The sequence below is a fragment of the Mustelus asterias genome, chromosome 4 (assembly GCF_964213995.1).
Source record: "Mustelus asterias chromosome 4, sMusAst1.hap1.1, whole genome shotgun sequence".
Taxonomy (NCBI): domain Eukaryota; kingdom Metazoa; phylum Chordata; class Chondrichthyes; order Carcharhiniformes; family Triakidae; genus Mustelus; species Mustelus asterias.
In genome coordinates this window covers 82,197,770-82,219,770 of record NC_135804.1, presented here as the reverse complement: position 1 = coordinate 82,219,770, position 22,001 = coordinate 82,197,770, and positions in this window count along the sequence as shown.

Below are 22,001 nucleotides of genomic sequence, written 5' to 3'. Positions count from 1 at the left end.
GCTGTGGAGCTGGCCCAGGGGGCTGGGTGCACAGAACAAGGTGCAGCAGAGTTGCAAGTTTTCAAGGGGTGCTGAATGAGGTAAATTATTTGTGGTCAGAAACGGCTGTGGTGCAAAACAACCCAGGAGCAGGGGCAACAGTGCTCAGCAGAAGAGCGCCACAGCGAGAGCTGGTGTGTTTTCGATCTGGGGGAAAACACTCCCAAGAAGTTTGTCAATGCAAGAATTATGTGCGCTTCAAGTGTAACAAGAACGGTCACTTAAAGGCATGGAGCAGAGCAAAGCAACCAAGTACAGTCAGTGCAAAACTAAAAGATAGTGACTATTAGCTTAACTCCCTTAAACAATCTGGAGGAGGAGCTCGGCAAGGAATTCGAGTCATTCACCCTAAATCAGGTCCAGCTAAACAAAGTGCCTCCAAGTGGAGATAACTTTGCTGGTAAATGGCAAAACACTCAGGATGGAGGACGATACAGGGGTGGCAACCACAGTCATAGGGGAATAGACATTTCATTCTCTTCAAAAAGGACTCCAACCATTAAGACCAAGTGAGCCAGGTGCCGGGTTGTCCACATATACTGGAGGGACACTGCAGACTTTAGACACAGCAACAGTAACTGTGGCACATCAGAACCAGACAGTGAAGCTACCGGTTTTGGTAATCAAGCGTCACAGACTTTGTTTAATGGGACGTGATTGGTCAAAGCAAATATGGCTAAACTGGCTGGAAATATTAAACCTGAGGGATGGAGGTTTTTAGGAGCTGAAGTATAAATACTCAGGGATGAATTAGTATGTACAGGGTGCTAAAATTAAAATCTATCTGGATGAGGAAGTGATGCCTACATTTTTTCATGCCTGCCTGGTGACTTATGCCCTTCATCAGGAGGTAGAAATTGAGCTCAAGAGGCTGGAAGATTTGAGCACTATAAAGCCTATACAATTCTCCAAATGGGCTCTACCTAAAGTCCCCATTTTGAAACAGAATTGGACAATAAAAATTTGCAGGGATTGCAAATTAACTGTCATTAGAAGAGCTCAGATAGACAGGTACCCCATGCCCAGAATTGAAGGTCTCTGTGCTAAACTAGCAGGAAGTTTAAAGTAAAGTTTAAAGTATATTGGGCTTCAGCAATGTCCATCAGCAGCCGGAGCTGGATAAGGACTCACAAAGGCTGGTGACAATCACCACGTACAAGGGTTTGGACCAGTGTACATGGTTGCCTTTTGGAGTCTCATCAGCCTGTGCCATTTTCCAGCGTACGATGGAGAGTCTCTTGCAAGGCATCCCCAATGTAGTGGTTTATCTGAACAATGTACAAATCACTGGTACCTCACCTGAAGAACACCGATCGACTTTAGAAGAAGTATTGAGATGGTTTCAGGAAGCAGGGGTTAGGCTGAAATGGGAGAAATTTACATTTCAATCAGAAGAAGCTACCTATTTGGGATTCAGAGTCGATTCAAAATGACTACATCCCTTGGAAGATAAGGTAAAAGCCATCAAGAAAGTCCCACAGTCAAAAGATGCATTCAAGCTGAAATCGTTTTTGGGGATGGTAAATCCCTATGGAAGATTTTTTAAAACAGTTTCTGCCATTTTAGCTCCACTTCACCAACTGTTTAAAAAAAACACCAAAGATAGAAATGGGAAGAAGAACAAGAAATGTTTGGCTGTCATTTATGCAATCAAAAAGTTTCATCAGTATATTTATGGCCACCATTTTACAATAGTCTCAGACTGCAAGCCATTGTTAGGTCTTTTCAGAGAAGAGAAGCCAGTGCCACCAATTTCCACTGCAAGGGTGCAGAGATGGGCTCTTTTGTTAGCAGCATAGTTAGACATTTCAACATTGCACAGGTATCACATGCAGATGCACTTCGCCAGTTGCCTTTGCCACAAACAATAGTATCAGCGGGGTGTGGTGTGCGGGGGAGTTATTGTCCCACCCACCCCAGGGAAGATGATTCCTGTAACAAGAAATTCATGACTCTCATCCAGGTTAATGTAGAATGACGATCTAGCCAGAAGTTATGTGCGGTGGCTGGGCATTGACAAGGAAATAGATCAGATAGTTAGTCAATGCCCTAATTGTGAAGCTCAACAGGCTTTACCATCAGGGACGAATTTGCATCCATGGGAGTGGGTAGGCTGATGATGGATGAGGCTACACTTAGGCTTTGTCAGGTCATTTATGGGTCATATGTTTGTTATACTAGTAGATGTACACTCCAAGTGGTTAGATATGCCGCCGATGAAGTCCACAACAGCCACGGCCACCATGGCATTCCAAAAGTGGTTGTGTCAGACAATGTCACATCATTCATGGCAGAAGAGCTCCAAAGATTTCTCAAGGCCAATAGAATTCACATGTGAGGTCAACATCAACCCAGCATCAAATGGGCTAGCAGAGTGTGCGTACAAACATTTAAGTTGTCAATAAATAAAGAGACGAACAAACACCTTCCTCTACGGATAGCCAGTTTTATATGATCATATAACACCACACAATTATTAAAATTGAAATCATTTTTAGGAATGGTGGACTATTATGGAAGATTTATTCCTAATCTTCCTACAGTGGTGGCATCCCTACACACTGCTCAAGAAACACCAGAGGTGGTATTGGAAAGAACATCACTGCTGCCTCACAGCGCCAGGGACCCGGGTTCAATTCCCAGCTTGGGTCACTGTCTCTGTGGAGTTTGCACATTCTCCGTGTCTGCGTGGGTTTCCTCCGGGTGCTCCGGTTTCCTCCCACAGTCCAAAGATGTGCTGGTTGGGTGCATTGGCCATGCTAAATTCTCCCTCAGTGTACCCGAACAGGCACCGGAGTGTGGTGACTAAGGGATTTTCACAGTAACTTCATTGCAGTGTTAATGTAAGCCTACTTGTGACACTAATAAATAAACTGAAACTTTTAACTTTAATCCGAAGAAGCCTTTGCACAGGTTAAACTGGCATTGCAGTCATCCAGTATCTTCGTCCATTTTGACCCCTCAAAAGAGAGAATGCTTACCTGCAATGTATTTCCTTACCAAATCAGAGTGGTTTTATTATAGAAGATGGAAGATGGTGCAGAAAGCCTTATCATCTGTGCCTCAAGGACTCGGACTGATGCTGCAAAAACTTACTCTTGAATCAAAAAAGGACTTATGTCCATCACGGAAGAAAATCCTTACCTGGTTTGGCCTCTGTGTGGCCTCAGATCCAAAGCAATGTGGTTGACTGTTAACTGCCCTCTGAAATCACTCAGTTGTAGTCACCAAGGTGGTACGAGGTTAATTAGGAATGGGTAATAAATACTTCGACACTCACATCCCAGGACTGATTAAAAACTCCCCAGTCTGTAGCTGAATATGAAGAGAAATCTTTCTTCTCATTTCCATCCCTTGCTTTGATGCGTGCATGAATCAAAAAACACACAGAAAGTTTGTCTAATTGCAGTGCAGATTTATTTTCAAATGTTAGTCATTCAAATAATGAGACCTGAAAGTTTAATTGATGACCAGACAGCTGCCTCCCCTGCTTCATCTAGTTTGTCCCACAAAATTGTGATACCTAATTCATCACAAGCTATTGACTAATCTACGTTCCATCCAGACCATGTGATCTCCAGGGAGAGGCAAAAAGCCAGAATTAAAAACCCAAGTCCAATAAGGGAAAGAAAATCTGGGACATTCCTCTCCGACCCCTTTTGGTGAGTGAAACCAGTCCAGGAGATCACTCTGGCCCAGAACAGGCAATGCTTCCAAGACTATTGTTCTTCTAAACTGTTTTGCTGACACAATCAGAACACAATGCGCTATGAAGCCTTTTCTCCAATGATCTGCAGTCTATCTCTGTTCCAGCAAAGTGAACACACTGCCCTGAAGCCTGTTCTGCAACTATCTGCTGTCTCACTCTGTTCTAGCATGCTGAATATGTTGCTCCGAAGCCTGTTCTTCAACTTTCTGCACTCTAGCTCTAGTCTACCACACTGAACACACTGCCCCGAACACTGTTCCCCAACTATCTTCTGTCTCGCTCTGTTCTAGCTAACTGAATACATTGCCCCAAAGCCTGTTCTCCAAACACCTGATATCTAGCTCTACTTTGCCACACTGAAGCACTGCTCTCCATCTATCTGCTGTCGAGCTCTATTCTAGCTCACTGAACACACTGTCCCAAAGCCTGTTCTCCAACTAGGCACTCTAACACTACATTGCCACAGTGCTTCGAAGCTTGTTCATCAATTATCTGCCACCTAGCTCTGTTCTAGCACACTGAACACACTGCCCCGAAGAGTGTTCTCCAACTATCTGCCGACTAGCTCTGTTCTACCACATTGAACACACTGCCCCGAAGAGTGTTCTCCAACTATCTGCCGACTAGTTCTGTTCTAGCACACTGAACACACTGCCCCAAAGTCTGTTCTCCACCTATCTGCACTCGAGCTCTACTTTGCCACACTGAACACATACGCCTGAAGCCTGTTCTCCACATGTCTGCACTCTATAGTTCTAGCATACAGAGTACACTGCTGTGAAGGCTGTTTTCAGACTATTTGATGTCTAGTTCTGTTCTAGAACACGGAAAGAACTGATCTGGAACCTGTTCTCCAACTGTATGAAATCTGTTCTAGCACACTGAACTGACTGTCCTGAAGTCTGTTTTCCAAGTATCTGCAAACTAGTTCCATTACACCAGCTCTGAACACCTGCCCAGAAGCCTGTTCTCCAATTACCTGAAGTCTAACTCTGTTCTAGCACACTGAACCCACTGCTCCGAAGCCTGTTCTCCAACTATCTGCCCTCTACCTCTGCACTAATACATTGAACACACTGCACAGGAACCTGTCCTCCAACGATCTGCTGTCTAGCTGTGTTCCAGCTCACTGAACACACTGCCCCAAGGCCTGTTCTCCAATTGCCCGAAGTCTAACTCTGTTTTAGCACAGTGAACTCACTGCCCCGAAGCCTGTTCTCCAACTATCTGCACTCTATCTCTGCACTAACACATTGAATATACTGCACAGGAAGCTGTCCTCCAACTAACTGCTGTCTAGCTCTGTTCTAGCTCACTGAACACACTGCCCCAAAGCCTGTTCCCCAACTTTCTGCACTCTAGCACTACTTTGCCACACTGTCCTGAAGCCTGTTCACCAATTATCTGCCACTTAGCGTTGTTCTAACGTACTGAACGCACTGCCCCGAAGAGTGTTCTCCAACTATCTGCTCTCTAGCTCTGTTCTAAACACTGAACACAGTGCCCCGAAGCATTTTATCCCACTATCTGCACTCTACCTCTGTGCTAACACATGGAACACACTGCACTGAAACCTGTCCTGAACTATCTGCCGTCTAGCTCTGTTCTCGCGCACTGAAAACATTGCGCCGAAGCATTTTCTTGGACAATATCTCTGTCAAGTTCTATTCTCGTACACTGAACACACTGGCCTGAAGCCTGTTCTCTAACTATTTGCTGTCTTGTTCTGTTCTATTGGACTCTGAACACACTGCCCTAAAGCCTGTTCTCCAACCATCTCTACTCTATCTCTAGTTTACCATACTGAACGCACTGCCTGAAGCCTGTTCTCCAACTACCTGAAGTCTAACTCTGTTCTAGCACACTGAACTCACTGCTCCGAAGCCTGTTCTCCAACTATCTGCACTCTACCCCTGTACTAATGCATTGAACATACTGCAAAGGAACCTGTCCTCCAAGTATCTATCGTCTAGCTCTGTTCTAGCTCACTGAACACACTGCCCCGATGTCTGTTCTCCAACTATCTGCACTCTAGCCTGTTCTCCATCTATTTGCTGTATAGCTCTGTTCTATAGCACAGTGAACACGCTGTGCTAACAGATTGGATACATTGCTCTGCAGCCTTTTCTCCAACTATGTGAAATCCAGTACCATTCTACTCACTGAACACACTGCCCCAAAGCCCGTTCTGCAGCTATCTGAAGTCTATCTCTGTTCTAGCATGCTCAACATGCTGCACCAAACCCTGATTCCAGACTATCTGCACTCTAGCTCTATTCTACCACACTGAACACACTGCCCCGAAGCCTGCTCTTGAACTTTCTGCACTCTACCTTTAGGCTATCACACTGAACACACCACCCTGAAGCCTGTTCTCCAACTACGTGAAGTCTAGGTCTGTTCTAACACACTGAACTCACTGCCCCAAAGCCTGTTCTCCAACTATCTGCACTCTAGCACTACTTTGGCACACTGTCCTGAAGCCTGTTCACCAACTAACTGCCACCTAGCACTGATCTAGCACACTGAACGCACTGCCCCAAAGAATGTTCTTGGAAACTCGCTCTGTCTAGCTCTGTTCTCGCACACTGAACACACTGCCCTGATGTCTGTTCTCCAACTATCTGCTCTCTAGCTGTGTTTTAGCACACTGAACTGGTCTGAAGCCTGTTCTCCATCAATTTGCTGTCTAGCTCTGTTATATAGCACAGTGAACATACTGACCTGTTCTAGCACACAATACATTGCTCCGGAGTTGTTCTCCAACTATGTGCAGTCCAGTTACATTCTATCACATTGAACACACCGCCCTAAAGCCTGTTCTGCAACTATCTGAAGTCTACCTCTGTTCTAGCACGCTGAACACACTGCTCCGAAGCCTGATCCCAGACTATCTGCACTCTATCTCTATTTTACCACACTGAACCCACCGCCCCGAAGCCTTTTCTCCAACTATATGAAGTCTAAATCTGTTCTGGCACACTGAACTCACTGCCACGATGCCTGTTCTCCAATTATTTGCACTCTACCTCTGTGCTAACACATTGAACACACTGCACTGAAACCTGTCCTCCAGCTATCTGCTCTCCAGCTCTGTTCTAGTGCACTTAACATACTGCACCAAAGCATTTTCTTGGACAATCTTCCTGTCTAGCTCTGTGCTTGCACACTGAGCACACTGCCCTGAATCCTGTTCTCCAATTATTTGCTGTCTTGCTCTGTTCTATCAGACACTGAACACACTGTCCCGAAGAGTGTTCTCCATCTATCTGCCGACCAGCTCTGTTCTAGCACACTGAACACACTGCCCTGAAGCGTATTCTCCGAGTACCCGTTAGCTAGCTCTACTTTGCCACACTGAACACACTGTTCTTCAACTAGCTGCTGTCTAGCTCTGCTCTAGCACACTGAACACACTGCCCCAAGCCTGTTCATCAACTATCTGTCCCCACCTCTGTTCTAGCACACTGAACACACTGCCCCAAGCCTGTTCATCAACTATCTGTCCCCACCTCTGTTCTAGCACACTGAACACACTGCCCCAATGCCTCTTCTCCACATGTCTGCACTCTATATCCAGCATACTGAGCACACTGCTGTGCAGCCTGTTTTCCAACTATCTGATGTCTAGTTCTGTTCTAGTCTTGTTGAAGTTGTAAAGACATTGGTAAGGCCACACTTGGAATGCTGTGTGCAATTCTGGTCACCCTATTATAGAAAGGATATTATTAAACTAGAAAGAGCGCAGAAAAGAGTTACTAGGATGCTACCGGGACTTGATGGATTGAGTTATAAGGAGAGACTGAATAGACTGGGACTTTTTTCTCTGGAGCGTAGGAGGCTGAAGGGTGACCTTATAGAGATCTATAAAATAATGAGGGGCATAGACAAGGTAGATAGTCAATATCTTTTCCCAAAGGTAGGGGAGTCTAAAACTAGAGGGCATAGGTTTAAGGTGAGGGGGGAGAGATACAAAAGTGTCCAGAGGGGCAATTTTTTCACACAGAGGGTGGTGAGTGTCTCGAACAAGCTGCCAGAGGTAGTAGTAGAGGCGGGTACAATTTTATCTTTTAAAAAGCATTTAGATAGTTACATGGGTACGATGGGTACAGAGGGATATGGGCCAATTTCGGGCAATTGGGATTAGCTTAGGGGTTTTTAAAAAAAAATAAGGGCGGCATGGACAAGTTTGGCCGAAGGGCCTGTTTCCATGCTGTAAACCTCTATGACTCTACGAGCACACTGAAAGCACTGCCCCGAAGCCTGTTCTCCATCCAAATGAAGTCTAGCTCTGTTCTAGCACATTAAAATCAGTGGCCCGAAGCCTGTTTTTGAACGATTTGCAATCTAGTTCGATTACACCAGCTCTGTTCTAGCACACTGAACAACTGCCAGAAGCCTGTTCTCCCATTACCTGAAGTCTAACTCTGTTCTCGCACACTGAACTCACTGCCCCGAAGCCTGTTCTCCAACTATCTGCACTCTACCTCTGTACTAACACATTGAACACACTGCACAGGAACCTGTCCTCCAACTATCTGCTGTCTAGCTCTGTTCTATCCCACCGAACACACTGCCCCAAAGCCTCTTCTCCAACCTCCTGCACTCTAGCACTACTTTGCCACACTGCCCCGACAGCTGTTCACCAAATATCTGCCGCCTAGCTCTATTCTAGCACACTGAATGCGCTGCACCGAAGAGTGTTCTCCAACTATCTGCCGTCTAGCTCTGTTCTAGCACACTGCAAACACTGCCCCAATGCCTGTTCCCCAACTATCTGCACTCTACCTCAGTACTAACACATTGAACACACTGCACTGGAACCTGTTCTCCAACTACCTGCTGCCCCGCTCTGTTCTAGATCACTGAACTCACTGATCCGAAACCTGTTTTCCAACAATCTGCAATTTAGTTCTATTACACCAGCTCTGTCCTAGCACACTGAACACCTGCCCCGAAGTCTGTTCTCCAACTGTCTGAAGTCTAACTCTGTTCCAGCACACTGAACTGACTGCCCCAAAGCCTGTTTTCCAACTATCTGCACTCTACCTCTGTACTCACACATTGAACAGACTGCAAAGGAACCTGTCCTCCAAATATCTGCTGTCTAGCTCTGTACGAGCTCACTGAACACACTGCCCCAAAGCCTGTTCTCCAACTATTTGCACTGTTGCACTACTTTGCCACAATGCCCCAAAGCCTATTCACCACCTATCTGCCGCCTAGCACTGTTCTGGAACGCTGAACGCACTGCCCCAAAGAGTGTTCTCCAACTATCTGCTTGCGAGCTCTGTTCTAGCACACTGATCTCACTGCCCCGAAGCCTGTTCTCCAACTATCTGCACTCTACCGCTGCACTAACACATGGAACACAGCACAGGAACCTGTCCTCCAACTATCTGCTGTCTAGCTCTGTCCTAGCTCACTGAAAACAATGCCCCAAAGCCTGTTCTCCAACTTTCTGCACTCTAGCACTACTTTGCCACACTGCCCGAAGCTTGTTCACTAACTATCTGCTGCCTAGCTCTGTTCTAGCACACTGAACACACTGCCCCCAAGACTGTTCTGCAACTATCTGCTCTCTAGCTCCATACTAGAATACTGTAAACATTGCCCCAAAGCCTGTTCTCCAACTATCTGCACTCTACCTCTGTACTAACACATTGAACACACTGCACCGGAACCTATCCTCCAACTATCTGCAGGCCTGCTCCGTTCTAGCACACTGAACTCACTGTTCAGAAGCCTGTTTTCCAACAATCTGCAATCTTGTTCTGTTACACCAGATCTGTTCTAGCACAATGAACACCTGCCCCGAAGTCTGTTCTCCAACTATCTGCCCTCTACCTCTGCACTAACACATTGAACACACTGCAAAGGAAATTGTCCTCCTACTATCTGCTGTCTAGCTCTGTTCTAGTACACTGAATACACTGCCCCAAAGCCTGTTCTCCAACTATTTGCACTCTAGCACGACTTTGCCACACTGCTCCAATGCCTGTTCACCAGCTATCTGACGCCTAGCACTGTCCTACCACTCTGAACTCACTGCTCCAAAGCCTGTTCTCCAACTATCTGCACACTACCTCTGCACTAACACATTGAACACACTGCACAGGACCCTGTCTTCCAACTAACTGCAGCCCAGCTCTGTTCTAGCACACTGAACACACTGTCCCAAAGCCTGTTTTCCAACAATCTGCAATCTTGTTCTGTTACACCAGCTCTGTTCTAGCAAACTGAACACCTGCCCCGGAGCCTGTTCTCCAACAATCTGAAGTCTAACTTTGTTCCAGCACACTGAACCCACTGCCCCAAAGCGTGTTCTTCAACTATCTGCACTCTACCTCTGTACTCACACTTTGAACACACTGCAAAGGAACCTGTCCTCCAACTATCTGCTGCCCAGCTCTGTTCTAGCGCATTGAATACACTGTCCAGACGCCTGTTTTCCAACTATCTGCAATCTAGTTCTATTACGCCGGCTCTGTTCCAGCACACTGAACTCACTGCCCCAAAGCCTGTTTTTCAACTATCTGCATTCTACCTCTGTACTAACACATTGAACACACTGCAAAGGAAATTGTCCTCCAACTATCTGCTGTCTAGCTCTGTTCCAGCTCACTCAACACACTGTCCCAAAGCCTGTTCTCCAAGTATTTGCACTCCAGCACTACTTTGCCACCCTGCCCTGAAGCCTGTTCACCAACTATCTGACGCCTGGCACTGTTCTACCACACAGAACACACTGCCCTGAAGAGTGTTCTCCAACTATCTGCACTCTACATCTGTACTAACACATTGAAAACACTGCATAGGAACCTGTCTTCCAACTATCTGCTGCCTAGCTCTGTTCTAGCTCACTGAAAACATTCCCAAAGCCTGTTCTCCAACTGTCTGCACTCTACCTCTGTACTAACACATTGAACACACTGCAAAGGAAATTGTCCTCCAACTATCTGCTATCCAGCTCTGTTCTAGCTCACTGAACACACTGCCCCAAAGCCTGTTCTCCAACTATTTGCACTCTAGCACTACTTTGCCACACCGAAGCCTGTTCACCAGCTACCTGCTGACTAGCACTGTTTTACCACAGTGAACACACTGCCCCGAAGAGTGTTCTCCAACTATTCTCTGCCTAACTCTGTTCTACCACTCTGAACACACTGCCCAGAAGCCTGTTCTCCAACTACCTGCACTGTACCTCTGTGCTAATACAATGAACACACTGCACTGAAACCTGTCCTCCAACTACCTGCCGTCTAGCTCTGTTCTCGCGCACTGAACACATTGCGCTGAAACATTTTCTTGGACAATATCTCTGTCTAGTTCTGTTCTCGTACACTGAACACACTGCCCTGAAGGCCGTTCTCCAACCATCTCTACTCTATCTCTAGTTTACCATACTGAACACACTTCCCTGAAGCCTGTTCTCCAACTACTGAAGTCTAACTCTGTTCTGGCACACTGAACTCACTGCCCCGAAGCCTGTTCTCCAACTATCTGCACTCTACCTCTGTACTAATGCATTGAACACACTGCACTGAAACCTGTCCTCTAACTATCTGTTGTCTAGCTCTGTTCTAGCGCATTGAACACACTGCGCCGAAGGATTTTCTTGAACAAACTCTCTGTCTAGGTCTGTTCTCGCACACGGAACACACTGCCCTGAACCCTGTTCTCCAACTATCTGCTCTCTACCTCTGTGCTAACACATTGAACTCAATGCCCCGAAGCCTGTTCTCCAACTCTCTGCACTCTAGCACTACTTTGCTACACTGCCCGAAGCCAGTTCTCCAACTATCTGCCACATAGCACTGTTCTAGCATGCTAAACGCACTGTCCCGAAGAGTGTTCTCCAACTATCTGCTGCCTAGCTCTGTTCAAGCGCACTGAACACACTGCTACAAACCCTGGTCGCCAGTTATCTGCACTCTAGCTCTACGTTGCCACATGAAACACAAAAGTCTGGAGCCTGTTCTCCACATTTCTGTACTCTATTTCTAGCATACTGAGCACACTGCCCCGAAGCCTGTTTTCCAACTAACTGGTGTCTAGTTCTTTTCTAGCACACTGAAAGCACTGCCCGAAGCCTGTTCTCCAACTATATGAAGTCTATCTCTGCTCTAGCACACTGAACTCACTGCACTGAAACCTGTCCTCCAACTATCCGCTGCCTTGTTCTGTTCCCAAACGCTGAACACACTGCTCCGAAGTCTGTTCTCCAACTATCTGCTGTCTATCTGTGTTCTAGCACATTGAACATACTACTCTGAAATCTATTCTCCATCTATTTGCTGTCTAGCTCTGTTCTAAAGCACAGTGAACACACTGCCCTGTTCTAGCATACTGAACTCACTGCTCCGAAGCCTATTCTCCAACGATCTGCACTCCACCTGTGTACTAACACATTGAACACACTGCACTGAAGCCTCTCCTCCGACTATCTGCTCTCTAGCTCTGTTCTGGCACACCAAAGCATTTTCTTGGACATTTTCTGTTCTAGCAGGCTTAACATACTGCTCTGAAGACTTTTATCCATTCATTTGCTGTATAGCTCTGTTATATAGCACAATGAACACACTGCATTGTTCTAGCAGACTGATTACATTGCTCCGGAGCTTGGTCTCCAACTATGTGCAGTCCAGTTCCATTCTACCACACTGAACACACTGCCCCAAAGCCTGTTCTGCAACTATCTGAAGTCTACCTCTGTTCTAGCATGCTGGACACACTGCCCTGAACCCTGATCCCAGACTATCTGCACTCTAGCTCTATTCTACCACATTGAACACACCGCCCCGAAGCCTGCTCTCCAACTTTCTGGACTCGAGCTCTAGCCCATCATACTGAACACGCCACCCTGAAGCCTGTTTTCCAACTATATGAAGTCTAGGTCAGCTCTAGAACACGAAAATCATTGCCCCAAAGCGTGTTCTCCAACTATCTGCACTCTACCTCTGTACTAACTCATTGAACACACTGCACCGGAACCTGTCCTCCAACCATCTGCAGCCAGCTCTGTTCTAGCTCACTGAACTCACTGTCCCGAAGCCTGTTTTCCAACAATCTGCAATCTTGTTCTGTTACACCAGCTCTGTCCTAGCAAACTGAACACCTTCCCCGAAGCCTATTCTCCAACTATCTGAAGCCTAACTCTGTTCCAGCACACTGAACTCACTGCCCCGAAGCCTGTTCTCCAACTGTCTGCACTCGACCTCTGTACTAACACATTGAACACACTGCAAAGGAAATTGTCTTCCAACTATCTGCTGTCTAGCTCTGTTCTAGCTCACTCAACACACTGTCCCAAAGCCTGGTCTCCAACTATTTGCACTCCAGCACTACTTTGCCACACTACCCCGAAGCCTGTTCACCAGCTATCTGGCGCTTAGCAATGTTCTCCAACACTGAACACTCTGCCCCAAATAGTGTTCTCCAACTATCTGACGCCTAGCTCTATTCTACCACACTGAACATACTGCCCAGAAGCCTGTTCTCCAATTACGTGAAGTCTAACTCTGTTCTAGCACACTGCAAACACTGCCTCAAAGCCGGTACTCCAACTATCTGCACTCTACCTCTGTACTAACACATTGAACACACTGCAAAGGAAATTGTCCTCCAACTATCTGCTGTCCAGCTCTGTTCTAGCTCACTCAAAACACTGCCCCAAAACCTGTTCACCAACATTCTGCACTCTAGCATTACTTTGCCACACTGTCCCGAAGCCTGCTCTCCAACCATCTGCCGCCGAGAACTATTCTAGCACACTGAATGCATTGCCCTGAAGAGTGTTCTCCAACTCTCTACCACCCAGAACACACTGCCCCAAAGCATGTTCGTGGACCATCTCTCTGTCTAGCTCTGTTCTCGCATACTGAACACACTGCCCCGATGTTTGTTCTCCAACTATCCGCTTTCTAGCTCTGTCCTAGCAGGCTTAACATACTGCTCTGAAGACTTTTCTACATTCATTTGCTGTATAGCTCTGTTATGTAGCACAATGAACACTGCTAGCAGACTGAATACATTGCTCTGGAGCCTGTTCTCCAACTGTGTGCAGTCCAACTCCATTCTACGACACTGACCACACTGCCCCAAAGTCTGTTCTGCAACTATCTGAAGTCTATCTCTGTTCTAGCATGCTGAACACGCTGCCCCGAACCCTGATCCCAGACTTTCTGCACTCTAGCTCTAGTCCATCATATTGAACACACCACCCTGAAGCCTGTTCTCCAACTATATGAAGTCTAGATCAGCTCTAGAACACTGAAATAACTTCCCCAAAGCCTGTTCTCCAACTATCTGCCCTCTACCTCTGTACTAACACATTGAGCACACTGTAAAGGAAATTGTCCTCCAACTATCTGCTGTTTAGCTCTGTTCTAGCTCACTCAACACACTGTCCCAAAGCCTGTTCTCCAACTATTTGCACTCTAGCACTACCTTGCCACACTGTCCTGAAGCCTGTTCACCAGCTATCTGCTTTCTATCACTGTTCTACCACACTGAACGCACTGCCCTGAAGAATGTTCTCCAACTGTCTGACGCCTAACTCTGTTCTACCACTGTGAACACGCTGCCCAGAAGCCTGTTCTCCAACTGCCTGCACTCTACCTCTGTGTTAACACAATGAACACGCTGCACTGAAACCTGTCCTCCCACTATCTGCAGTCTAGGTCTGTTCTAACACACTGAACACACTGGCCCGAAGTCTGTTCTCCAATTACCTGCACTCTACCTCTGTGCTAACATATTGAACACACTGTACTGAAACCTCTCGTCCAACTATCTGCTCTCTAGCTCTGTTCTCGCACACTGAACACACGGCATTGAAGCATTATCTTGGACAATCTCTCTGTCTAGTTCCATTCTCCCACACTGAACACACTGCCCTGAAGCCTGATCTCCAACTATTTGCTGTCTTGATCTGTTCTATTTGACACTGAACACAGTGCCCTGACGTCTGCTCTCCAATAACCTGAAGCTTAACTCTGTTCTGGCACACTGAACACACTGTCCAGAAGCCTGTTCTCCAACCATCTGCCGCCTAGCACTATTCTAGCACACTGAATGCATTGCCCCGAAGAGTGTTCTCCAACTCTCTACCACCTAGCTCTGTTCTAGAACACAGAACACACTGCCCCAAAGCATGCTCGTGGACAATCTCTCTGTGTAGCTCTTTTCTCGCATACTGAACACACTGCCCCGATGTCTGTTCTCCAACTATCCGCTTTCTAGCTCTGTTCTAGCAGGCTTAACATACTGCTCTGAAGACTTTTATTCATTCATTTGCTGTATAGATCTGTTATCTAGCACAATGAACACACTGCATTGTTCTAGCAGACTGAATACATTGCTCCGGAGCCTGTTCTTCAACTGTGTGCAGTCGAGTTACATTCTACCACACTGAACACACTGCCCCAAAGCCTGTGCTGCAACTATCTGAAGTCTATCTCTGTTCTAGCATGGTGAACACGCTGCTCCGAACCCTGATCCCAGACTATCTGCACTCTAGCTCTATTCTACCACACGGAACACACTGCCCCGAAGAGTGTTCTCCAACTATCTTACGCCTAGGTCTATTCTACCACACTGAACACACTGCCCAGAAGCCTGTTCTCCAATTATGTGAAGTCTAACTCTGTTCTAGCACATTGCAAACACTGCCCCAAAGCCGGTTCTCCAACTATCTGCACTCTACCTCTATACTAACACATTGAACACACTGCACCGGAACCTGTCCTCCAACTATCTGCAGCCCAACTCTGTACGAGCTCACTGAACTCACTGTCCAGAAGCCTGTTTTACAACTATCTGCAATCCAGTTCTATTACACCAGCTCTGCTCCAGCACACTGAACACCCGCTCCGAAGCCTGTTCTCCAACTATCTGCAATCTACCTCTGCACCAATACATTGAACTCACTGCAAAGGAAATTGTCCTCCAACTATCTGCTGTCTAGCTCTGTTCTAGATCACTCAACACACTGTCCCAAAGCCTGTTCACCAACATTCTGCACTCTAGCACTACTTTGCCACACTGTCCCGAAGCCTGTTCTCCAACCATCTGCCGCCGAGAACTATTCTAGCACACTGAATGCACTGCCCCAAAGCCTATTCTGCAACTATCTGAAGTCTATCTCTGTTCTAGCATGCTGAACACGCTGCTCCGAACCCTGATCCCAGATTATCTGCACTCTAGCTCTCTTCAACCACACTGAACACACTGCCCCGAAGCCTGCTCTCCATCTTTCTGCACTCTAGTTCTAGTCTATCATACTGAGCACACCACCCTGAAGCCTGTTCTCCAACTATATGAAGGCTAGGTCAGCTCTAGAACACTGAAATCATTGTCCCAAAGCCTGTTTTCCAACTATCTGCACTCTACCTCTGTACTAACGGATTGAACACACTGCACCGGAACCTGTCCTCCAAGTATCTGCAGCCCAGCTCTGTTCTAGCACACTGAACTCACTGTTCCCCGAAGCCTGTTTTCCAACAATCTGTAATCTTGTTCTGTTACACCAGCTCTGTTCTAGCAAACCGAACACCTGCCCTGAAGCTTGTTCTCCAACTATCTGAAGTCTAATTCTGTCTCAGCACACTAAACGCGCTGCCCCGAACCCAGTTCTCCAACTATCTGCACTTTAGCTCTGTACTAACACATTGAACACACTGCAAAGGAAATTGTCCTCCAACTATCTGCTGTCTAGTTCTGTCCTAGCTCACCCAACACACTGTCCCAACTATTTGCACTCTAGCACTACTTTGCCACACTGTCCCGAAGCCTGTTCACCAGCTATCTGCTCTCTAGCACTGTTCTACCGCATTGAACACACTGCCCTGAAGAGAGTTCTCCAACTATCTGATGCCTAACTCTGTTCTACCACAGTGAACACACTGCCCAGAAGCCTGTTCTCGAACTACCTGCACTCTACCTCTGTGCTAACACAATGAACACACTGCACTGAAACCTGTCCTCCCACTATCTGCTGTCTAGGTCTGTTCTAACACACTGAACACACTGGCCCGAAGCCTGTTCTGCAATTATCTGCGCTCTACCTCTGTGCTAACATATTGAACACACTGCACTGAAACCTCTCGTCTTACTATCTGCTCTCTAGCTCTGTTCTCGCACACTCAACACACTGCACTGAAGCATTATCTTGGACAATCTCTCTGTCTAGTTCCGTTCTCGCACACTGAACACACTGCCCTGAAACCTGATCTTCAACAATTAGCTGTCTTGATCTGTTCTATTTGACCCTGAACACACTGCCCTGAAGTCTGCCCTCCAATAACCTGAAGCTTAACTCTGTTCTCGCGCACAGAACGCACTGCCCCGAAGCCTGTTCTCCAACTTTCTACAGTCTACCTCTTTACTAACACATTGAAAACATTGCACAGGAACCTGTCTTCCAACTATCTGGTGTCTAGCTCTGTTCTAGCTCACTGAACACACTGCTCCAAAGCCTGTTCACCAACTTTCTGCACTCTAGCTCTACTTTGCCACACTTTCCTGAAGCCTTTTCACCAACTATCTGCCCCAAAGCCTGTTCACCAACTATCTGCCCTTGAGCAGTCTTCTAGCACACTCAATGCACTGCCCCGAAGAGTGTCCTCCAACTCTCTGCCACCTAGCTCTGTTCTAGAACACTGACCACACTGTCCCAAAGCATGTTCGTGGACAATTTATCTGTCTAGCTCAGTTCTCGCAAACTGAACACTCTGCCCCGATGTCTGCCCTCCAAGTATCTGCTCTCCAGCCCTGTCCTAGTGGCTTATCATACTGCTCTGAAAATTGTTCTCCATCTATTTGCTGTACAGCTCTGTTATATAGCACAGTAAACCCACTGCCCTGTTCTAGCACATTGAATACATTGCTCCGGAGCCTGTCCTCAAACTATGTGCAGTCCAGTTCCATTCTACCACACTGAACACACTGCCCCAAAGCCTGTTCTGCAACTATCTGAAGTCTATCTCTGTTCTAGCATGCTGAACACACTGCCCCGAACCCTGATCCCAAACTATCTGCACTCTAGCTCTATTCTACCACATTGAACACACTGCCCCGAAGCCTGCTCTCCAACCTTCTGCATTCTAGCTCTAGTTTATCACACTGAACAGACCACCCCAAAGCCCGTTCTCCAACTTTCTGCAATCTAGTTCTATTACACCAGCTCTGTTCTAACACACTGAACACCTGTCCCAAACCCGGTTCACCAGTAATCTGAAGTCTAGATCTGTTCAAGCACACTGAACGCACTGACCGGAGGTCTGATCTTCACAGCCTTCTCCACAGTCTGTTCTCCAGAATACACTGAATGCACTGAAAGCCTGTTCTCCAACTATCTGCACTCTAGTACTACTTTGCCACACTGTCACCTAGCCCTGATCTAGCACACTGAACGCACTGCCCCAAAGAGTGATCTCCTACTCTCTGTTCTAGAACACTGAACACATTATGCCAAAGCATGTTCTTGGAAATTCATTCTGTCTAGCTCTGTTCTCGCAGACTGAACACACTGCCCCGACGTCTGTTCTCCAACTATCTGCTCTCCAGCTCTGTTCTAGCACACTGAATATACTGCTCTGAAGGCTGATCTCCATCTATTTGGTGTCAACTCTGTTCTATAGCACAATGAACACACCGACCTGTTCTAGCACACTGAATACATTGCTCCGGAGCCTGTTCTCCAACTATGTGCAGTCCAGTTTCATTCTACCACATTGAACACACAGCCCTGAAGCCTGTTCTGCAACTATCAGAAGTCTATCTCTGTTCTAGCATGCTGAACACGCTGCTCCAAAGCCTGTTCCCAGATTATCTGCATTCTAGCTCTATTCTACCACACTGAACACACTACCCCGAAGCCTGTTCTCCAACTACCTGACATCCAGCTCTACTTTGCCACACTGAACACACTGTTCCCCAACAATCTGCTGTCCAGCTCTGTTCTAGCACACTGAACACACTGCCCCAAAGCCTGTTCTCCAACTATATGAAGTCTAGCCCTGTTCTAGCACAATGAACTCACTGTCTTGAAGCCTGATTTCCAACTATCTGCAATGTAGTTCTATTATGCCAACGTCGTTTGAGCACATTGGACACCTGCCCCGAAGCCTGTTCTGCAACTATCTGAAGTCTATATTAGTTCTAGCATGCTGAACAGGCTGCTCCAAAGCCTGTGCCCAGACTATCTGCACTCTAGCTCTATTCTACTGCACTGAACACACCGCCCAAAGCCAGTTCTCTAACGATATGAAGTCTATATCTGTTCTAGCACACTGAACTCACTGCCCTGAAGCCTGCCTGCTGTCTAGCTCTGCTCTAGAACACTCTGCGCCAAGGCACATTCTTGGACAATCTCTCTGTCCAGCTCTGTTTCCGCACACTGAACACACTGCCCCAAAGTCTGTTCTCCAACCATCTGCTGTCTGGCTGTGTTCTAGCACACCGAACATACAGCTCTGAAGCCTGTTCTCCATCTAACTGCTGTCTTGCTTTGTTCTATAGCACAGTGAACACACTGTCCTGTTCTAGCACACTGAATACATTGCTCCAAAGCCAGTTCTCCAACTATGTGCAGTCCAATTCCATTCTACCACACTGAACACACTGCCCCAAAGCTTGTTCTGCAACTATCTGAAGTTTATCTCTGTTCTAGCATGCTGAACACGCTGCTCCGAAGCCTGATCCCAGGCCAACTGCAATCTAGCTCTATTCTACTACACTGAACTCACTGCCCTGAAGCCTGTTCTCCAACTGTCTGCACTCTACCTCTGTACTAACCCATTGAACACACTGCACAGGAACCTGTCCTCCAACTATCTGCTGTCTAGCTCTGTTCTACCTCACTCAACACACTGTCCCAAAGTCTGTTCTCCAACTATCTGCACTCTAGCACTACTTTGCCACACTGGCCCGAAGCCTGTTCATCAACTATCTGCCTCCTAGCTCTGTTCTAGCACACTGAACACCCTGCCCGAAGAGTGTTCTCCAACTATCTGCATTCTACCTCTGTACTAACACATTGAGCACACTGCACTGAACCTGTCCTCCAGCTACCCGCTGTCTAGTTCTGTTCTAGAACACCGTGCTCCAAAGCATGTTCTTGGACCATCTCTCTGTCCAGCTCTGTTCTCGCACACTGAACACACCGCCACAAAGTCTGTTCACCAACTATCTGCTGTCTAGCTATGTTCTAGCACACTGAACATACTGCTCTGAAGCGTGTTCTCCATCTATTTGCTGTCTAGCTCTGTTCTATAGCACACTGAACACACTGCCCCAAAGCCTGTTCTGCAACTATCTGAAGTCTATCTCTGTTCTAACATGCTGAATACGCTGCTTCGAAGCCTGTTCCCAGACTATCTGCACTCTAGCTGTATTCTATTAAACTGAACACACTGCCCCGAAGCCTGCTCTCCAACTTTCTGCATTCTAGCTCTAGTCTATCACACTGAACACACCATCCTGAAGCCTGTTCTCCAACTATCTTCAATCAAGTTCTATTACACCAGCTCTGTTCTAACACACTGAACACCTGCCCCAAACCCTGTTCGCCAGTAATCTGAAGTCTAGATCTGTTCTAGCACATGAAATGCACTGATCGGAAGTCTGTTCTCCAACTATCTGCACTCTACGTCTGTACCAACAAATTGAACACACTGCACGGGACCTGTCCTCCAACTATCTAGCTCTGTTCTAACACACTGAACACACTGACCCAAAACATTTTCTTGAACAATCCCTCAGTCTTATTCTATTCTCACACACTGAACACACTGCTCTGAAGCCTGTTCTCCAACTACATGATATCCAGCTGTACTTTGCCACACTGAACACACTGTTCTCCAACAATCTGCTGTCTAGCTCTTTTCTAGCACACTGAACACACTGCCCCAAAGTCTGTTCTCCACCTATTTGGAGTCTAGGTCTACTTTGCCACACAGAACACATAAGCCTGAAGCCTGTTCTCCACATGTCGGCACTCCAGTTCTAGCATATTGAGCACACTTCTGTGAAGTCTGTTTTCCAACGATCTGATGTCTAGGTCTGTTCTAGCACATTGAAAGCACTGTCCTGAAGGCTGTTCTCCAACTATCTGAAGTCTAGCTCTGTTCTAGCCCAATGAACTCACTGTCCCGAAGCCTGTTTTCCAACTATCTGCAATCTAGTCCTATTACACCAACTTGGTTCAAGCACACTGAACACCTGCCCCGAAGTGTGTTCTCCAACTATCTGCCGCCTAACTCTGTTCTAGCACATTGAACTCACTGCCCCAAAGGCTGTTCTCCAATTATCTGCACTCTACCTCTGTATTAACACATTGAACACACTGCACTGAAACCTGTCTTCCAACTACCTGCTGTCCAGCTCTGTCCAGCACTGTGTTTTAGAACAGAGCTCTGAAGCATGTTCCAAAGCATGCTCCAAAGAATGTTCTTGGACAACCTCTCTGTCTAGCTCTGTTCTTGCACACTGAACACACTGCCCCAAAGTCTGTTCCCCAACTATCTGCTGCCTAGCTGTGTTCTAGCACACTGAACATACCACGCTGAAGCCTGTTCTCCATCTATTTGCTGTCTAGCTCTGTTCTATAGCACACTGAACACACTGCCCCGAAGCCTGTTCTCCAACTATTTGAAGTCTAGCTCTGTAGTACCATGCTGTGCTCACTGCCCCAAAGCCTGTTCTCCAGACATCTTCACTCTAGTTCTATTACACCAGCTCTGTCTAGCACACTGAACACCTGCCCCAAAGCCTGTTCGCCAACTATCTGAAGTCTAGATCTGTTCTAGCACACTGAACCCACTATCCCGAGGTCTGTTCTCCAACTACCTGCACTCTACGTCTGTATTAACACATTGAACATACTGCACCGGGACCAGTCCTCCAACTATTTGCTGTCTTGCTCTGTTCTATCTAGCACTGAACACACTGTCTTGAAGCCTGTTCTCCAACTACCTGATATCTAGCTCTATTTTGCCACACTGAACACACTGTTCTCCAACTATCTGCTGTCTAGCTCTATTCTAGTACACTCAATGCATTGTCCCAAAGCCTGTTCTCCAACTATCTGCACTCTAGCACCACTTTGCCATGCTGCCCTGAAGCCTGTTCACCAACTATCTGCCACTTAGCTCTGTTCTAGCACACTCAACACACTGTCCCGAAGTGTGTTCTCCAACTATCTGCTGCCTAGCTCTGTTCTAGCACACTGAACACACTGCTTCAAAGTCTG